Genomic DNA, 21,544 nt, shown 5'->3' with positions numbered 1-21,544 from the left:
TGGCTGAAATAATGGATGGACTATTCAATGGGCTCTGGTTAAAAGTAGTGCACTATACACAGAGAATAGGGTGTCATTTGGGACGCACACTTGCGTTCTGGTAGTAAGACCTCCCTCCCTTCACTCTCCTGCCCTCCACCCTCCCTCCACCCTCCCTCCACCTTTCCCTCCCTCCCTCCCTCCACACTCCCTCCCTCCACCCCTCCCTCCCTCCGCCCCTCCTTCCCTCCACACTCCCTCCACCCTTCCCTCTGCCCCTCCCTCCCTCCGTCCCTCCCTCCACCCTCCCTCCACCTTTCCCTCCCTCCCTGCCACCCTCCGACCTTTCGCCTCCCTCGCCTCCCTCCCTCCCTCCCTCCCTCCGACCTTTCCCTCCCTCCCTGGCGCCACCCTCCACCTTTCCCTCCCTCCCTCCCTCCACCTTTCCCTCCCTCCCTCCCACCCTCCACCTTTCCCTCCCTCCCTCCCTCCCTCCACCCTCCCTGTCTGTACTTTACGGCACTGCGTCTGTTCGTCCTTTGTTATTATTCATAATCATTGCTACTTGGTCACTTCATTATACATTGAGTAATGTTTCTAGTGACAAAAAGACATGTTATTTCAATCTTTTGAGAAATGGGGAATGAATAATACAAGGATGAAACCAATTTGAATGAAACTGAAGGTACTGTTCTTCCTCCTCGGAATCCATGTTTTTAATATATTTTCTTTGTGGACTTCAAAAGATATTCCCAAGGATTTTCTGATTGCTTTTTTTTTTTCTCTCACTGTGTACCTCTAGTGGATGTACAATCATTTTGAAACTGGAAGACATTGTGTGTAGACCTCTTTGTCCTTGGTCTCTCTGTATAGGGACATTCACCATCTTACTGTATGTCACCTTACCGGTCTTTACAAGCAACATGCTGCTCATTTTAGTGTTGACCTGAGTTAAATTCAACTACTTCTAAATGTAGCTCAATTCAGATCCACTGCTGTTACATTTGAACCTGTTATATGTGAATACTTTGATTTGGTTTAGTCCCGTACAGTAGAACCCAATGGGCCCAGGTAAGTCGCTACATTTTTAACCACACCAGATCCATCTATCAAATGTAATTTATAAAGCCCTTTTTTTTTTGCATCACTAGTAGACTCAAAGGGCATTTAGTCACTTAACCACATTTAGTCATTAACCCACCAGAGTTAAATGGAAAACATGAAAAGGAGCCCAATTCAGATCCACTGCTGTTACATATTTACCTGTCATGTGTGAATACACTGATTTACTTTAGTCCTGTACAATAGAACCAGGTCTAGCTGGGACATCTGTACCTGTCATGTATACATTCTGTATACGTCAAGCCCTTCTTTGGACACTGTGTTAACTAACCTCCAGACGAGCTTCAATGCCATACAACTCTCCTTCCGTGGCCTCCAACTGCTCTTAAATACAAGTAAAACTAAATGCATGCTATTCAATCGATCGCTGCCCGCATCTGCCCGCCCGTCCAGCATCACTACTCTGGACGGTTCTGGCTTAGAATATGTGGACAACTATAAATACCTAGGTGTCTGGTTAGACTGTAAACTCTCCTTCCAGACTCACATCAAACATCTCCAATCCAAAGTTAAATCTAGAATTGGCTTCCTATTTTGCAACAAAGCATCCTTCACTCATGCTGCCAAACATACCCTCGTAAAACTGACCATCCTACCGATCCTCGACTTCGGCGACGTCATCTACAAAATAGCCTCCAATACCCTACTCAACAAACTGGATGCAGTCTATCACAGTGCCATCCGTTTTGTCACCAAAGCCCCATATACTACCCACCACTGTGACCTGTACGCTCTCGTTGGCTAACCCTCGCTTCATACTCGTTGCCAAACCCACTGACTCCAGGTCATCTACAAGTCTTTGCTAGGTAAAGCCACGCCTTATCTCAGCTCACTGATCACCATAGCAGCGCTCCAGCAGGTATATCTCTCTGGTCACCCCCAAAGCCAATTTCTCCTTTGGCTGCCTTTCCCTCCAGTTCTCTGCTGCCAATGACTGGAACGAACTGCAAAAATCACTGAAGCTGGAGACTCATATCTCCCTCACTAGCTTTAAGCACCAGCTGTCAGAGCAGCTCACAGATCACTGCACCTGTACATAGCCCATCTGTAAATAGCCTATCCAACTACCTCATCCCAATACTGTATTTATTTATCTTGCTCGTTTGCACCCCAGTATCTCTATTTGCACATTCATCTTCTGCACATCTACCATTCCAGTGTTTTAGTGCTATATTGTATTTACTTTGCCACCATGGCCTATTTATTGCCTTTACCTCCCTTATCTTACCTCATTTGAACACACTGTATGTAGACTTTTTCTACTGTATTATTGACTGTATGTTTTGTTTTACTCCATGTGTAACTCTGTGTTGTTGTATGTGTCGAACTGCTTTGCTTTATCTTGGCCAGGTCGCAGTTATAAATGAGAACTTGTTCTCAACTAGCCTACCTGGTTAAATAAAGGTGAAAAAATAAATAAATAAATAAATGTGTGTATACCCTGATTTACTTTAGTCCTGTACAGTAGAACCAACGGGCCCAGGGCTAGCTGTTACATCTGTACCAGTGTGAAGTTGTTTACCACATCAAATCCATCCATGCAGGATAAGTGCACCTTCCTACAAGCCTTACCATCAGGTGGCTTTCCGCTCATAGCAGGGGGTAAAGCATTACAGCAACAGGACTGAACTACTGCCCGCAGGTCCATCCATCATGGAACATTGACATGAATGGGACTGTCTGCTGTAGTAATACTGTGTCTGTGGTCCCATCATAGCAGGGGGTAGTGCATTACAGCAACCAAATATCACAGTGTCTCGCAGCATAAAGTCATTTTCAACCGCTCGAGGCTGAGAAGCAGTTAAACATTCCCCTGAGAAGTTATCCCTATACCAGTTAAACATTCCCCTCAGTGTATGTTGGTGTTAGCACATTCCACTTTATGGAATCTATGGGCTAGATTCAATCCATTTCAGATAGCCTTCTGGATAGCGTAGCAGCATGTTAGTGCTTTTCAGAAGTGCATTTGATTTGTACAGCAGAAGCATGTCCTCCATGGAGGACGACTTCCAGTGAGACCCTCCAGTGAGAAACTCTGAAGTTTGTCGTTGACCACTGAGGACCACTGATGTTCGTCAGTTTATCTGGTCCCTCTGACTCAGAGGTTCCAGGAGGAACTAAAATTATAGTGGAGGGATGGACCCAGTGTTACTTAAAATCTATACGAGTGTTTATCGTGAGGGACCACACCGTGTTTACCGTGAGGGACCACACCGTGTTTACCGTGAGGGACCACACCGTGTTTACCGTGAGGGACCACACCGTGTTTACCGTGAGGGACCACACCGTGTTTACCGTGAGGGACCACACCGTGTTTACCGTGAGGGACCACACCGTGTTTACCATGTCCCAAGATCCCATGTGGCTAGTAGCAAACACAGAGCAACAGAATCTTAGATTTAAAGCCAACCAGATGAGACTATATTCCAATGTGGCGTAGTGGGCTAGTGCAGATGGAGAGGAGTTAGAGATGGAGACTTGAGGCTGGCAGAACCAGGGATATGGAGCAGGGCCAGAGAATTGGACTTGAGGCTGGCAGAACCAGGGCTATGGAGCAGGGACAGAGATTTGGACTTGAGGCTGGCAGAACCAGGGCTATGGAGCAGGACCAGAGATGGAGACTTGAGTCTGGCAGAACCAGGGATATGAAGCAGGGCCAGAGATGGAGACTTGAGGCTGGCAGAACCAGGGATATGGAGCAGGGCCAGAGATTTGATTTTGATTAGATTTTATTTTATTTGGATCTCTTTTAGTCCCATTTGGACTAATCTTCCAAGAGTCCTTAAATATTAAAATACAATTTATATACGAACACATTTTCACATACAGTGGGGGAAAAGAGTATTTGATCCCCTGCTGATTTTGTACGTTTGCCCACTGATAAAGAAAGGACCAGTCTATAATTTTAATGGTAGGTTTATTTGAACAGTGAGAGACAGAATAAAAACAAAAATATCGAGAAAAACGCATGTCAAAAATGTTATAAATTGATTTGCATTTTAATGAGGGAAATAAGTATTTGACCCCCTCTCAATCAGAAAGATTTCTAGCTCCCAGGTGTCTTTTATACAGGTAACGAGCTGAGATTAGGAGCACACTCTTAAAGGGAGTGCTCCTAACCACAGCTTGTTACCTGTAAAAAAGACACCTGTCCATAGAAGCAATCAATCAATCAGATTCCAAACTCTCCACCATGGCCAAGACCAAAGAGCTCTCCAAGGATGTCAGAGACAAGATTGTAGACCTACACAAGGCTGGAATGGGCTACAAGACCATCGCCAAGCAGCTTGGTGAGAAGGTGACAACGTTTGGTGCGATTATTCGCAAATGGAAGAAACAAAAAAGAACTGTCAATCTCCCTCAGCCTGGGGCTCCATGCAAGATCTCACCTCGTGGAGTTGCAATGATCATGAGAATGGTGAGGAATCAGCCCAGAACTACACGGGAGGATCTTGTCAATGATCTCAAGGCAGCTGGGACCATAGTCACCAAGAAAACAATTGGTAACACACTACGCCGTGAAGGACTGAAATCCTGCAGCGCCCGCAAGGTCCCCCTGCTCAAGAATACATATACATGCCCGTCTGAAGTTTGCCAATGAACATCTGAATGATTCAGAGGACAACTGGTGAAAGTGTTGTGGTCAGATGAGACCAAAATGGAGCTCTTTGGCATCAACTCAACTCGCCGTGTTTGGAGGAGGAGGAATGCTGCCTATGACCCCAAGAACACCATCTCCACCGTCAAACATGGAGGTGGAAACATTATGCTATGGGGGTGTTTTTCTGCTAAGGGGACAGGACAACTTCACCGCATCATTTGACGGGGCCATGTACTGGAGTTAGAGATGGAGACTTGATGCTGGCAGAACCAGGGCTACGGAGCAGGGCCAGAGATGGAGACTTGAGTCTGGCAGAACCAGGGAAATGAAGCAGGGCCAGAGATGGAGACTTGAGTCTGGCAGGACCAGGGATATGAAGCAGGGCCAGAGATGGAGACTTGAGGCTGGCAGGACCAGGGATACGGAGCAGGGCCAGAGATGGAGACTTGATGCTGGCAGAACCAGGGCTACGGAGCAGGGCCAGAGATGGAGACTTGAGGCTGGCAGAACCAGGGAAATGAAGCAGGGCCAGAGATGGAGACTTGAGGCTGGCAGGACCAGGGATACGGAGCAGGGCCAGAGATGGAGACTTGAGGCTGGCAGAACCAGGGCTACGGAGCAGGGCCAGAGATGGAGACTTGAGGCTGGCAGAACCAGGGAAATGAAGCAGGGCCAGAGATGGAGACTTGAGGCTGGCAGAACCAGGGCTACGGAGCAGGGCCAGAGATGGAGACTTGAGTCTGGCAGAACCAGGGATACGGAGCAGGGCCAGAGATGGAGACTTGAGGCTGGCAGAACCAGGGCTACGGAGCAGGGCCAGAGATGGAGACTTGAGTCTGGCAGAACCAGGGATATGGAGCAGGGCCAGAGATGGAGACTTGAGGCTGGCAGAACCAGGGCTACGGAGCAGGGCCAGAGATGGAGACTTGAGGCTGGCAGAACCAGGGCTACGGAGCAGGGCCAGAGATGGAGACTTGAGTCTGGCAGAACCAGGGAAATGAAGCAGGGCCAGAGATGGAGACTTGCGGCTGGCAGAACCAGGGCTACGGAGCCAGTGTCTGGACCAAGGTAGGGATGCTGTGTAGGTCCATTTAGAGAGCAGTCGACACAAAGTAGAGAGAGCCATTCGTTTCATAGTATACACATGCTCAGCAAGATGGGAACAAGAACATTGCCAACCATTCTTTATTTTCAATGTAAAAGGAAAGGGCTTTCTGCGTACAATTTCAAGCATATAAAAATCGGTTAAGAAAATAGATAGTGTTAGAGCAGAGGACAAACAAAGGTCCTCCTCTCCCTTGCTGTCGTCAATGGCCTTCTACCTACTAATCCAGGTATATAGTGTGTATCCCAAATGGCTCCCTATTACCTATATTGTTCACTACTCCAGGGCTTATAGGGTAAAACGTAGTGCACTAAACAGGAAATAGAGTGCCATTTGGGACTTGTCTACTCACCAGATCCGTCTGTTCCGATGAGAATAGAGGAGGGAATAGTTTGGTGAGCTTGACAGTTTTTTCTTCTTCTTCTTCTAATTAATCCCATTGTTGCCTTGAGGTCTGAATAGAGAGTCACTCCTTCCTCTGGGCTCCAGATAACGTTAACTTCCTATATTGTCTGAGGTAAGGTTGAATGAAGGCACTTTTTTTTTCAGGCAGAGAAAAGCAGAATAGATTGAGTTTGGTGTTGTGGATTGGGGAGGAGAGGAGAAGAGGGGGGAGATGATGAAGGTTATCGGGGTAATAGAACAACAATCCAAGTAATTTCGGTACCCTACAGGCCCTGGTCTAAAGTAGTATCCACTATATAGGGCAGGGACGCCACAAAAACATCTTAACTTCATTTGAATTGTTAATTTTCTGCAAATCTACACATTTTTCCAGAGTGGACAGAAATATTTCAAAAATTATATCCGAGTGAGTGTGACTAACAAAATCGATGGGGGCGTCCCGGTCGCTAATCAAATCCAAATCAAATCAAATGTTATTGGTCACATACACATATTTATCAGATGTTATTGGTCCATACACATATTTAGCAGATGTTATTGCTGGTGTAGCGAAATGCTTGTGTTCCTAGCTCCAACAGTGCAGTAGTATCTAACAAGTCACAATAATAAACACAAATATAAAAGTAAAACAATGGAATTAAGAAATATATAAGTATTAGGATGAGCAATGTCGGAGTAGCATTGACTAAAATACAGTAGAATAGAGTATATACTGTACATATGAGATGAGTAAAGCAGTATGTAAACATTATTAAAGTGACTAGTGTTCCATTATTAAAGTGACCAGTGATTCCATGTCTGTGTATATATATATAGGGTAGCAGCCTCTAAGGTGCAGGGCTGAGTAACCGGCTGGAAGCCGGCTAGTGATGGCTATTTAACATTTTAAAGGCCTTGAGATAGAAGCGGTTTTTCAGTCTCTTCATCCCAGCTTTGATGCACCTATTCTGACCTCGCCTTCTGCATGATAGCGGGGTGAACAGGCTGTGGCTCGGGTGGTTAATGCCTTTGATGATCTTTTTGGCCATCCTGTGACAACGGGTGTTGTAGACGTCCTGGAGGACAGGCACTGTGCCCCCGGTGATGCGTTGTGCAGACCGCACCACCCTCTGGAGAGCCCTGTGGTTGCGGGCGGTGCAGTTTCCGTACCAGGCGGTGATACAGCCAGACAAGATGCTCTCAATTGTATATCTGTAAAAGTTTGTGAGGGTCTTAGGGGCCATGCCGAATTTCTTCAGCCTCCTGAGGTTGAAGAGGCGCTGTTGCGTCTTCTTCACCACACTGTCTGTGTGGATGGTCCATTTCGGATTGTCAGTGGTGTACGTCGAGGAACTTGAAGCCACCTTCTCTACTGCGGTCCCATTGATGTGGAGCGAGGCGTGCTCTCCTCTGCTGTCTCCTGAAGTCCACGATCAGCTGCTTCGTTTTGTTGACTTTGAGAGGTTATTTTTACGTCACCACTCCGCCAGGACCCTCACTTCCTCCTTGTAGGCTGTCTCGTCATTGTTGGTAATCAGGCCTACTACTGTTGTGTCGTCTGCAAACTTGATGATTGAGTTGGAGGGGTGCATGGCCACGTTGTTATGGGTGAACAGGGAGTACAGGAGAGGGCTGAGAACGCACCCTTGTGGGGCCCCGGTGTTGAGGATCAGCGGGGTGGAGGTGTTGTTTCCTACCCTCACCATCTGGGGGGCGGCACGTCAGGAAGTCCAGGACCCAGTTGCACAGGGCGGGGTTCAGACCCAGGGCCCCGGGCTTAATGATGGGCTTGGCGGGTACTATGGTGTTGAATGCTGAGCTATAGTCAATGAACAGCATTCTTACATAGGTATTCCTCTTGTCCAGATGGGATAGGGCAGTGTGCAGTGTGATGGCGACTGCATCATCTGTGGATCTATTGGGGCAATATGCAAACTGAAGTGGGTCTAGGGTGTCAAGTAAGGAGGAGGTGATATGATCCTTAACTAGTGTCGTGTCGTTGTATTAGTGTCACGTCCTGACCAGTAAAGGGGTTATTTGTTATTATAGTTTGGTCAGGACGTGGCAGGGGGTATTTGTTTTATGTGGTTCAGGGTGTGTTTGTGTATGTGTTTATGTAGAGGGGGTATTTGGTTTATATGTTTCGGGGTGGTTGTGTATGTAGAGGGGTATTTGATTTATGTATTCCGGGGTTTTTGGGTTATCGTTCTATGTTAGTTTATTTCTATGTTCTGTCTAGGCGTTTGTATTTCTATGTTTTGGTAATGGGGATTGGGGCCTTCAATTGGAGGCAGCTGTCTATCGTTGCCTCTGATTGAAGGTCCTATATTTAGGAGTGTGTTTGTTTTTGGGAATTGTGGGAGATTGTTTCTTGTTTAGCTTGTTGTGCTTGACGTGACTGTCCAGTTCTTTTGTTTTTTGTATTTTTCCTTCTTCACTAAATAAAAAGAAGATGAGTTCATGAGTTCACATTTTCCCGCTGCGTTTTGGTCTACACCCTACGACACTCGTGACAATTAGTTAATGTGACGACTGTTGCTCATCGAATGATTAACTGTTTATAATTGCGTGAGTACTTGAATCAAGCAATGAATCAAACAATTATTAACTCATTAACCTGGGGCACCATGGGAAAATTAGTTTTATTGAGTTTCTATTTCCCAAATTAACTCAAAGAATATCAGAATATTGATTTTACAACAGTCGCTAAATTAATCAATTTCCTCTAATGTCTCATTTCTGAACGTCGCATAATCCAGGAATCTGCACGAACCCGGGCTCCACCAATGAGTTTACCACACCAATCTTAGTTGATTATTTATTTACTAGCAAGCTAAAATGATGATAAAAGATACACAAAACACAGTCTAGGCTATTGATTAGGACTTAGTATAACGGGCCAACACACTATGGCGCGTGTTACCCAAAATGGGGATTTAAAAGAGAGAGAAACAAAGAAAGTACACGAGAGAAATATACATTTGGGTTCATTTGTCAGCCATGCTTATTTAAACCTAGCCTTGCCCCGAACTGCCGCTCTTATGGGTCAGAATATAATGATGTAATTACGTGTTGGAGGTCTCAGATGGGAAGCTCCGCATGGCTCGTTTAGGCTTCTCAAAGACGCACTGCTCCGACGCAACTCTCTGGTTGTCCTCACGATATCAAGTTAAGAGCAAGACCTAGATTTTCGTCAAATTCAATTTTAGACACTAACTTTACATTTCATCCTTACCAAAACATTCTCTTTGATTTGGATACTTTCCACACAACGTACAATGTATAAACATCAGGCATATACTTGGAAAACTCTTAAAGGTACAATGTTTTCATAATAACGTCATCTCTTAACCTTTAATAACAATACAAAAATTACATACATTTTCATATTCCATCTCTCGTCATGACCACCATTGTGGCTGACGGAAACCATTGTTCCAAAGTCCCTTTATTGCATGTTTAATGTTCTGAGGCCAGTTCTCCATAGTGAGGACAAAGGAATTTCTCTGTGTCCTAAGATTTATCATGGGCGTGAGGGGTCATAAAACCCCCACATCCTCATACCCCTAGATCTCTCCTCCTCTGTTGGGGGTTGAGAGATAATCTGTAGGTGTGTGGTCTCCTGTAACCTGACCTGATCAGGACAGTCATGACACTAGCCTCTCAAAGCACTTCATGATGACAGAAGTGAGTGATACGGGGCAATAGTCATTTAGTTCAGTTACCTTTGCTTTCTTGGGTAAAGGAATAAAGGTGGACATCTTGAAGCAAGTAGGGACTGCAGACTGGGATTGGGAGAGATTGAATATGTCCGTAAACACACCAGCCAGCTGGTCTGCGCATGCTGAGGACGCGGCTAGGGATGCTGTCTGGGCCGGCAGCCTTGCGAGGGTTAACAAGCTTAACATGTCTTACTCACGTCAGCCACGGAGAATGAGAGCCCACAGTCCTTGGGAGCGGACTGCGTTGGTGGCACTGTATTATCCTCAAAGCAGGCGAAGAAGGTGTTTAGCTTGTCCGGGAGCAAGAAGTCGGTGTCCGCGACGTGGCTGGTTATCCCTTTGTAATCCGTGATTGTCTGTAGACCCTGCCACATACGTTCGATCATGATTACTACAAGTTTAGATATGGACTAATTTACCAATCTAAAATAATGTTAGCTGACATGGGCTATTTGTGTGACTGTCAGTAGGTTTCCATCCAATTGGCGAAAGATTTTCATGCAAATATAGAATCCCCATAAAGAAATATGCATATTTTCCCACCAGTGCTGTATTTCCACCAAAATGACTTGCTGCGGATCAAAATAAGTACTATACTTTACGCTTAAGTTTTCATGTACCGAACAAAACTCTAAAGGTCAATGTGCTTCCATTATCAAACTCTACCGATAGTTTTGTCACAAAGAACTGTTGCATTAAATATCTAATATTGTCTACTCTGGTCTGGGACACCTGCTCTCTGGCCAACAGCTCGCAGATACAGTGCGGATAGTCTACATGATGAGTTTATTATGGATAAGAGCGAGAATACCCTACATGATCAAAAGGTCGTCGAACATCTCATTCCAACATCATGGGCGTTATTATGTAGTTGGTCCCCACTTTGCTGCTATAACAGCCTCCACTCTTCTGGGAAGGCTTTCCACTAGATGTTGGAACATTGCTGCGGGGGACTTGCTTCCATTCAGCCACAAGAGCATTAGTGAGGTCGGGCAATGATGTTGAGCGATTAGGCCTGGCTTGCAGTCTGCGTTCCAATTCATCCCAGAGGTTCGATGGGGTTGAGGTCAGGGCTCTGTGCAGGCTAGTCAAGTTCTTCCACACCCATCTCAACAAACCATTTCTGTACGGACCTCTCTTTGTGCACGAGGCATTGTCATGCTGAAACAGGAAAGGGCTATTCCCCAAACTGTTGCCACAAAGTTGGCAGAATCGTCTAGAATGAATTGTATGCTGTAGCGTTAAGATTTCCCTTCACTGGAACTAAGGGGCCTAGCCTGAACCATGAAAAACAGCCCCAGACCATTATTCCTCCTCTAAAGTTGGCACTATTCCTTCGAGCAGGTAATGTTCTCCTGGCATCTGCCAAACCCAGATTAGTCCGACTGCCAGATGGGGAAGCGTGATTCATCACTCCAGAGAACGCGTTTCCACTGCTACAGAGTCCGATGGCGGCAAGCTTTCACCACTCCAGCCGACGCTTCGCATTACGCATGGTGATCTTAGGCTTGTGTGCGGCTGCTCGGTCATGGAAACCCATTTCATGAAGCTCCCGAAGAATAGTTATTGTGCTGACGTGGCTTCCAGAGACAGTTTGGAACTCTATAGTGAGTGTTGCAACTGAGGACTAACGATTTTTACGCGCTACGTGCTTCAGCACTCAGCGATCCCGTTCTGTGAGCTTGTGTGGCCTACCACTTCTCGGATGAGCCATTGTTGCTCCTAGTTTCCACTTCACAATAACAGCACTTACAGTTGTCCGGGGCTGCTCTAGCAGGGCAGACATTTGACAAACTGACTTGTTGGAAACGTGACATCCTATGACGGTGCAACATTGAATGTCACTGAGCTCTTCATTAAGGCCATTCTACTGCCAGTGTTTGTCTATGGCGATTGCATGGCTGTGTGTACTCGATTCTATACCCCTGTCAGCAACGGGTGTGGCTGAAATAGCTGAATCCACTCATTTGAAAGGGGTGTCCACATACGTTTCTGTATATATTGTGTATTTTAATTTATCAAGCACCAGAATAAAACCCTGGATATTTATTGGAAAGGAGAATCATGATCATCATTGTGCGCTTTCACCACCCTGTGAAGTTCATCATAACTTATTTAATATGTATCCTAATAAACTGCATGTTTTCCCGAGTTGTAGTGGGATGACCATACACCATAGCATCGCGTGACTTCAACTGAATGGTTCCCTGTGGCTCAGTTGGTAGAGCATGGTGTTTGCAATGCCAGCATGGTGTGTAAAATGCCAGGTTTGTGGGTTCGATTCCCACAGAGGGCCTGTACCAAAAAAAAACAAATGCATGGTATGAAATGGATGAAATGTATGCATTCACTACTGTAAGTCGCTATGGATAAAACATGTTATTATATCAATATTTGCGCATAAAGTCATTTCCCTACATAATTTATTTTACTGACACAAAGATTCTACCATGTTGAACGTTTCCATCACAGCTGTCGTGATTTTTTATATATTTTTTTATATAGATATGACTTTACTCGCATAAAAACTGTGGATGGAAAAGTTGTTACTGACTGATATAACAAGAGAAAAACTGGTAATGTACAAACACATTTCTAAATTGCACCTTGTTTATTCTACTATTCTAATGTGGGGGTCTTCAAAAGGGGGGGGGGGGGGGGCTGCTGCCAGTTGCCCATCCCTGATATAGGGCATAGGGTGTCATTTGGGACAAAGTCCCAGTTTAGGTGTAGTTTAATAAAGGTCTAACTCGCCTTGGCTACGGAGAGCGTAATCACACGGTCGTCCGGAACAGCTGATGCTCTCATGCATGCCTCAGTGTTGCTGAGCTTAGAAGTGATTTAGCTCGTCTGGTAGGCTCGTGTCACTGGGCAGCTCGCGGCTGTGCTTCCCTTTGTAGTCTGTAATAGTTTGCAAGCCCCAAAAAGTCAAGGGGTCTGAATACTTTCCCAATGCGATTAAACTACAGTCACCATATTACCCACTATAATTACTTAATACAGTGATTGAACTGCCGTCCAACTTCTATCCATCATTCTCAAACTAGTACATGATGGTACTACTGGGCTCTTACTCACTATGTCAGTAAACACACACACACACACACTTAATGTAGATGGTTGGGTCAGCTGTTTTACAAGTCGTTCAACTGACTACCCTTCAGTTCCTCATTCTGCAATGATTTACACTCTGGGTTGCACCCTGAACTGAGCCTGACACACACACACACACACACACACACACACACACACACACACACACACACACACACACACACACACACACACACACACACACACACACACACACACACACACACACACAATCTGTACAAGAACAGTGGGAATTTGTGGGTTACCCAGGTGATTTTTCAACTTCCCAACTTCCCAGATGGTTGTTGAAGGGTGTTGTCATTAGTCACAAACATGGTAGTAATACACAAGACAGAGCACTGGATGTGTGTGTGTGTGTGTGTGTGTGTGTGTGTGTGTGTGTGTGTGTGTGTGTGTGTGTGTGTGTGTGTGTGTGTGTGTGTGTGTGTGTGTGTGTGTGTGTGTGTGTGTGTGTGTGTGTGTGTGTGTGTGTGTGTGTGTGTGTGAGAGAGATCAGTAGTAAAGTACAAGACGGACGGAGCACTAGGTCTTCTTCCGCCCTGACCCCAATCACCACACAGCATATTGCTGGAAACAAAATGAAAGATTGATTTTCCACTGTCCAGCCAGACACACCTCTCCTCCTCCTCTCCTCCTGTCTCCCTCTCTCTCCTCCTCTCTCCCGGTCTCCTTCTCCTCCCTCCCTGTCTCCTCCTCTCTCCCTGTCTACTCCTCTCCTCCTCTCCCCCTCTCTCCTTTTTTCCTCCGCTCTCCCTGTCTCCTCCTCTCACCCTTCCCTCCTTGTCTCCTCCTCTACACCTCTCTCCTCCTCTCCTCCTCTCTCCCTCTCTCCTCCTCTCTCCCTCTCTCCTCCTCTCCCCCTATCTTCTTCTCTCCTCCTCTCTCTCGGTCTCCTCCTCTCTCCCGGTCTCCTCCTCTCCTTATCCTCCTCTCCCCCTTCTCCCCTCCTCTCCCCCTGTCTCCTCTCCTCCTTCTCTCCTTCTTTCCCCTCCCCCTTCTCTCCTTCTTTCCCACTCTCTCCTCCTCTCAACTTCTCCCCTCCTCTCCCCCTGTCTCCTTCTCTCCTCCTCTCCCAATCTCCCCTCCTGTCCTTCTCTCCGTATCTCCTTCTCTCATCCTCTCCCTCAGTGTCCTCCTCTCCCCCTCTTCTCCTCCTCTCCCAATCTCCCCTCCTCTCCTTCTCTCCTCCTCTCCCCCCTCTTCTCCTCCTCTGCCCCGTCTCTCCTCCTCTCCTCTCTCCATCTCTCCTTATCTCCTCCTCTCCTCCTCTCCTCCTCTCCACCGTCTTTCCTCCTCTCCTCTCTCCATCTCTCCTTCTCTCCTCCTCTCCTCCTCTCCCCATCTCTCCTCCTCTCCTCCTCCCCTCTCTCCATCTCTCCTTCTCTCCTCCTCTCCTCCTCTCCCCATCTCTCCTCCTCTCCTCCTCTCCTCTCTCCATCTCTCCTCCTCTCCTCCTCTCCTCCTCTCCCCATCTCTCCTCCTCTCCTCCTCTCCCCATCTCTCCTCCTCTCCTCCTCTCCTCTCTCCTTCTCTCCTCCTCTCCCCCGTCTCTCCTCCTCTCCTCCTCTCTTCCTCTCCCCCATCTATCCTCCTCTCCTCTCTCCATCTCTCCTTCTCTCCTCCTCTCCCCTCCTCTCCTCCTCTCCTCCGCTCCTCTCTCCATCTCTCCTTCTCTCCTCCTCTCCTCCTCTCCTCCTTTCCCCCGTCTCTCCTCCTCTCCACCTCTCCTTCTCTCCTCCTCTCCTCCTTTCCCCCCGTCTCTCCTCCTCTCCATCTGTCCTTCTCTCCTCTCTCCTCCTCTCCCCCTGTCTCTCCGTCTCTCCTCCTCTCCATCTCTCCTTCTCTCCCCGTTGTTTGACTAGATGTCTATGTGTTTTCATCCCAGTGGAGTGATCGGATGACTCTACTCCAAGGTTTCTCATTTGGCGGCCCGGCATGGTTTTATTTGGCGGCCCCCCAAGTTTTCTGAGCCCAATGTAAAAAAATATATATAATTTTTAATTAGAGAATTTTTTGTTGTTGAACAAAAAAACACTGTAAAAACAACAGGCAATGAGCTCGAAGTGATTTTAATTTAAGCAAATCTGTTCCAAAGTGTTCCCATGCATAATAGAGAGACGTGATCGTATACAAATGTAGCAAGGGTTGAAATGATTATGTTTTAGTCAAACATTATATCTGTTTGGTCTTCTTGCAGTCAATATGCAGTCTATAAATGATTTGTAACTAAAAACTGGGTGTTTCGAGCCCTGAATGCTGATTGGCTGACAGCCGTGGTATATCAGACCTATATACCACGGGTATGACAAAACATGTATTTTTACTGCTCTAATTCCGTTGGTAACCAGTTTATAATAGCAATAAGGCACCTTGGGGGTTTGTGACATATGGCCAATATACCACGGCTAAGGACTGTGTCCAGGCACTCCGCGTTGTGTCGTGCTTAAGAACAGCCCTTAGCCGTGGTATATTGGCCATGTACCACACCCCCTAGGACCGTGTTGTTTGATTTTGTTCCCGGCCCCCTGACCATCCGCTCAAGACAAAAAATCAGCCCGTGGTTGAATCTTGTTGATGATTCCTGCTCTACTCCTTCGACCCTCTTCTCCTTAACCCCTCCGGTAGACGCACTGCTTTACCTGGCCTCCCGTGTAGCTCAGTTGGTAGAGCATGGTGTTTGCAACGCCAAGGTTGTAGGTTCAATTCCCACGGGGGGACCGGTACGGAGAAAAAAAAATGTATGAAATGTATGCATTCACTACTGTAAGTTGCTCTGGATAAGAGCGTCTGCTAAAATGACTAAAATGTAAATGTTAATCTTGTTAAATTACACTAATCAGGATTGATGGGTGATGGTTTTCCACAACTTTTTGTTTTTCTTTAAACACAAACTACCACAGAGTAAAGAACATGATAAGTATAGAGTACGTCAGGTCAGAGTTCAACTCCTCCTGGTTCATCTCCCTCCGTATGGTGTTAGTGTGTTCATTAGACATCACGGCAGGTCAGAGTTCAACTCCTCCTGGTTCATCTCCCTCCGTATGGTGTTAGTGTGTTCATTAGACATCACGGCAGGTCAGAGTTCAACTCCTCCTGGTTCATCTCCCTCCGTATGGTGTTAGTGTGTTCATTAGACATCACGGCAGGTCAGAGTTCAACTCCTCCTGGTTCATCTCCCTCCGTATGGTGTTAGTGTGTTCATTAGACATCACGGCAGGTCAGAGTTCAACTCCTCCTGGTTCATCTCCCTCCGTATGGTGTTAGTGTGTTCATTAGACATCACGGCAGGTCAGAGTTCAACTCCTCCTGGTTCATCTCCCTCCGTATGGTGTTAGTGTGTTCATTAGACATCACGGCAGGTCAGAGTTCAACTCCTCCTGGTTCATCTCCCTCCGTATGGTGTTAGTGTGTTCATTAGACATCACGGCAGGTCAGAGTTCAACTCCTCCTGGTTCATCTCCCTCCGTATGGTGTTAGTGTGTTCATTAGACATCACGGCAGGTCAGAGTTCAACTCCTCCTGGTTCATCTCCCTCCGTATGGTGTTAGTGTGTTCATTAGACATCACGGCAGGTCAGAGTTCAACTCCTCCTGGTTCATCTCCCTCCGTATGGTGTTAGTGTGTTCATTAGACATCACGGCAGGTCAGAGTTCAACTCCTCCTGGTTCATCTCCCTCCGTATGGTGTTAGTGTGTTCATTAGACATCACGGCAGGTCAGAGTTCAACTCCTCCTGGTTCATCTCCCTCCGTATGGTGTTAGTGTGTTCATTAGACATCACGGCAGGTCAGAGTTCAACTCCTCCTGGTTCATCTCCCTCCGTATGGTGTTAGTGTGTTCATTAGACATCACGGCAGGTCAGAGTTCAACTCCTCCTGGTTCATCTCCCTCCGTATGGTGTTAGTGTGTTCATTAGACATCACGGCAGGTCAGAGTTCAACTCCTCCTGGTTCATCTCCCTCCGTATGGTGTTAGTGTGTTCATTAGACATCACGGCAGGTCAGAGTTCAACTCCTCCTGGTTCATCTCCCTCCGTATGGTGTTAGTGTGTTCATTAGACATCACGGCAGGTCAGAGTTCAACTCCTCCTGGTTCATCTCCCTCCGTATGGTGTTAGTGTGTTCATTAGACATCACGGCAGGTCAGAGTTCAACTCCTCCTGGTTCATCTCCCTCCGTATGGTGTTAGTGTGTTCATTAGACATCACGGCAGGTCAGAGTTCAACTCCTCCTGGTTCATCTCCCTCCGTATGGTGTTAGTGTGTTCATTAGACATCACGGCAGGTCAGAGTTCAACTCCTCCTGGTTCATCTCCCTCCGTATGGTGTTAGTGTGTTCATTAGACATCACGGCAGGTCAGAGTTCAACTCCTCCTGGTTCATCTCCCTCCGTATGGTGTTAGTGTGTTCATTAGACAGGATGACATTTCAGGCGGTCTTCTCAAAGAAAAAATGGCGTTATCATCATTCTCACAATTCCACAGTATTATTCCATAGTTTGGAAATATATATATAAAACATAGGAAAATCTAATTTTTGTTGTCCTGGGCCTTTAAGACCCAGGACAACAGCTGGTCTTAGCAGTAACGGTCATTGATTTAACCAGCGGATCACATACACAGTATCCTTATCGATACGTCACCATGTTTTATAAAAAATATTACCAGCAGCAAAACAGTCAACTGACATTCCACTTTTTACCTTTTTTGTTTTTATTCAACATTGTTTTTGTCCAGATTCTGTGAAAAATGTGGACTCATTACGTGCTCATTCAATTAAAGGTGTATTTGGTATTTAATTAGGATCCCCATTCTTGTATTTATTTAACCTTTAATTAGGATCCCCATTCTTGTATTTAATTAACCTTTAATTAGGATCCCCGTTCTTGTATTTAATTAACCTTTAATTAGGATCCCCATTCTTGTATTTATTAAACCTTTAATTAGGATCCCCATTCTTGTATTTATTAAACCTTTAATTAGGATAACCATTCTTGTATTTATTTAACCTTTAATTAGGATCCCCATTCTTGTATTTATTTAACCTTTAATTAGGATCCCCGTTCTTGTATTTATTTAACCTTTAATTAGGATCCCCATAATTTGTATTTATTTAACCTTTATTTTAACAGCGAAGACATATTGAGACCTAGGTCTCTGTTCCCTGAATAGTACAATATAAATATGAACATTAAACACAAAATATATACAGTGCCTTGCATGTTGCTTTTATATTTTTGTTCATAATATACACAGAGCCTTCAGAAAGTATTCATACCCCTTGACTTATTCCACATTTTATTGTTACAGCCCTTTTTTTCTAAGCCATCTACACACAGTACCCCATAATGACAAAGTGAAAACATGTTTTTAGAAATGTTTGCAAATTTATTGAAAATTAAATACAGAAATATCATATGTTCCAAAGTATTCACACCCCTGAGTAAATACTTTGTAGAAGCACCTTTGGCAGTGATTATAGCTCTGAGTCTTTCTGGGTAAGTTTCTTAGAGATTTCCACACCTGGATTGTGCAACATTTGCCCATTATTCTTTTCAAAATTCTTCAAGCTCTGTCAAATTGGTTGATCATTGCTGGAGAACCATCTTCAGGTCTTGTAATAGATGTTAAAGTAGATTTAAGTCCAAACTGTAACTCGGCCACTCAGGAACATTCACTGTGTTCTGGGTAAGCAACTCCATTGTAGATTTAACCTTATGTTTTAGGTTATTGTCCTGCTGAAAGTTGAATTTTTCTCAGAGTGTCTGGTGGAAAGCAAACTGAACTAGGTCTTTCTATAGGATTTTGCCTGTCCTTAGCTCTATTCCTTTTATTTTATCCTGAAAAACTCCCCCAGTCCTTAACGATGACAAGCATATCCATAACATGATGCAGCCACCACTATGCTTGAGCATATGGAGAGTGGTACTCATCACTGTGTTGTATTGGATTTGCCCCAAACAAACACTTTGTATTCAGGGAAAAAAAGTGAATTGCTTTGTTGCAAACAGGATGCATATTTTGGAATATTTTTTATTCTGTACAGGCTTCCTTCTTTTCACTCTGTCATTTAGGTTAGTATTGTGGAGTAACTACAATGTTGTTCATCCATCCTCAGTTTTAAGTTCCTCGGTGTACACATCACGGACAAACTAAAATGGTCCACCCACACATACAGCGTGGTGAAGAAGGCGCAACAGCGCCTCTTCAACCTCAGGAGGCTGAAGAAATTTGGCTTGTCACCAAAAACACTCACAAAACTTTACAGATGCACAATCGAGAGCATCCTGTCGGGCTGTATCACCGCCTGGTACGGCAACTGCTCCGCCCACAACCGTAACATTCTCCAAGAGGGTAGTGAGATCTGCACCACCCGATGTCACACCACCCGATGTCACAGGAAGGCCAAAAGATCATCAAGGACAACAACCACCCGAGCCACTGCCTGTTCACCCCCCTATCATCCAGAAGGCGAGGTCAGTCCAGGTGCATCAAAGCTGGAACCGAGAGACTGAAAAACAGCTTCTATCTCAAGGCCATCAGACTGTTAATAAACAGCCATCACTAACATTGAGTGGCTGCTGCCAACATACTGACTCAAATCTCTAGCCACTTTAATAATTAAGAATTGGATGTAATAAATGTATCACTAGTCACTTTAAACAATGCCACTACTGCATCTTGCCTATGCCGTTCGGCCATCGCTCATCCATATATTTTTATGTACATATTCTTATTCATTCCCTTACACTTGTGTGTGTATAAGGTAGTTGTTGTGAAATTGTTAGATTACTTGTTAGATATTACTGAACGGTCGGAACTAGAAGCACAAGCATTTCACTACACTCGCATTAACATATGCTAACCATGTGTATGTGACCAATAAAATTTGATTTGATTTGGTAGAGGTCCTGAGCCAGATGTAGAGGTCCTGAGCTGGCGTGGTTACACGTGGTCTGCGGTTGAGGCCGGTTGCACGTACTGACATATTCTCTAAAACGACGTTGGAGGCGGCTTATGATAGAGAAATGAACATTACATTCTCTGGCAACAGCTCTGGTGAACATTGCTGCAGTTTGTATGCTAATTTCAGGCTCCTTCAAAACTTGAGACATCTGTGGCATTGTGTTGGGTGTCAAAACTACACATTTTAGAGTGGCCTTTTTTTTGTCCACAGCACAAGGTGCACCTGTGTAATGGACATGCTGTTTAATCAGCTTCTTGATCTGCCACACATTGTCAGGCGGATGGAGAAATGCTCATTAAACCAAACCAACTTGTACAAAATAAGCTCATGAAACATGGGATCAACACTATATTTTTTGTTCATTATCAAAATAAGTGATACAGTTAGTCTCTCCTCAACTCTTAGTCAAGAGAAACTACAAAGAAGAGCAAGACATGTCGCTCATTTCTGGGCCAGCTGCAGCTTAACTAGGTCTTTCTTTGCAGCACTTGACCACGACTGGACAATAATCAAGATAAGACAGAACTAGAGCCTGCAGGACTTGTTTTTTGGAGTTTGGAGTTAAAAAAGCAGCACTCCTTTTTATTATGGGCATACCTCTCAACCGTTTTTACAACTATTCAATCAATATATTTTGACCATGACAATTTACAACCTAAGGTAACACCAAGTAATTTATAGTATCCTCACCTTGTTCAACAGCCACACCATTCATTACCAGATTTAGCTGAGGTCTAGAACATAGGGAATGATTTGAACCAAATACAATGCTCTTAGTTTTAGAGATGTTCAGGACCAGTTTATTACTGGCCACCCATTCCAAAACAGGCTGCAACTCCTTGCTAAGGGTTTTAGTGACTTCCTTAGCTGTGGTTGCTGAACACGTATATGGTTGAATCATCAGCATACATGGACACACATGCTTTGTTTAATGCCAGTGGCAGTTCATTGGTAAAAATAGAAAAGAGTAGAGGGCCTAGAGAGCTGCCCTGCGGTACACCACACTTTACATGTTTGACATTAGAGAACCTTCTATTAAAGAAAACCCTCTGAGTTCTATTAGATAGATAGCTCTGAATCCACCATATGGCAGAGGTTGAAAAGCCACAAAATATACACAACCGTTCATCATTTTGGGGTCACTTAGAAATGTCCTTGTTTTCCATGAAAAGACAAGAAATGAGTTGCAAAATGAATAGGAAATATAGTCAAGATGTTGACAAGGTTATAAATAAGGATTTCTATTTGAAATAATAATTGTGTCCTTCAAAACTTTGCTTTCGTCAAAGAATCCTCCATTTGCAGTAATTACAGCCTTGCAGACCTTTGGCATTCTAGTTGTCAATTTGTTGAGGTAATCTGAGAAGATTTCACCTTATGCTTCCCGAAGCACCTCGCACAAGTTGGATTGGCTTGATGGGCACTTCTTACGTACCATACGGTCAAGCTGCTCCCACAACAGCTCAATAGGGTTGAGATCCGGTGACTGTGCTGGCCACTCCATTATAGACAGAATACCAGCTGACTGCTTCTTCCCTAAATAGTTATTGCATA

The 21,544-nt window shown here is 45.1% G+C and overlaps 1 protein-coding gene across 1 annotated transcript in view; it reads left to right on the top strand.

Annotated features, from left to right (window-relative positions):
- Positions 1-21,544, top strand: part of ptprma (protein tyrosine phosphatase receptor type Ma) — a 296,460-nt gene that overhangs the window by 213,147 nt on the left and 61,769 nt on the right. The gene's annotated exons all lie outside the window — the stretch shown is intronic.

Source organism: Salmo salar, chromosome 03, assembly GCF_965601325.2.
Source record: "Salmo salar chromosome 03, fSalSal1, whole genome shotgun sequence".
Classification (NCBI taxonomy): Eukaryota; Metazoa; Chordata; class Actinopteri; order Salmoniformes; family Salmonidae; genus Salmo; species Salmo salar.
This window is presented reverse-complemented; position numbering and strand designations above follow the sequence as displayed.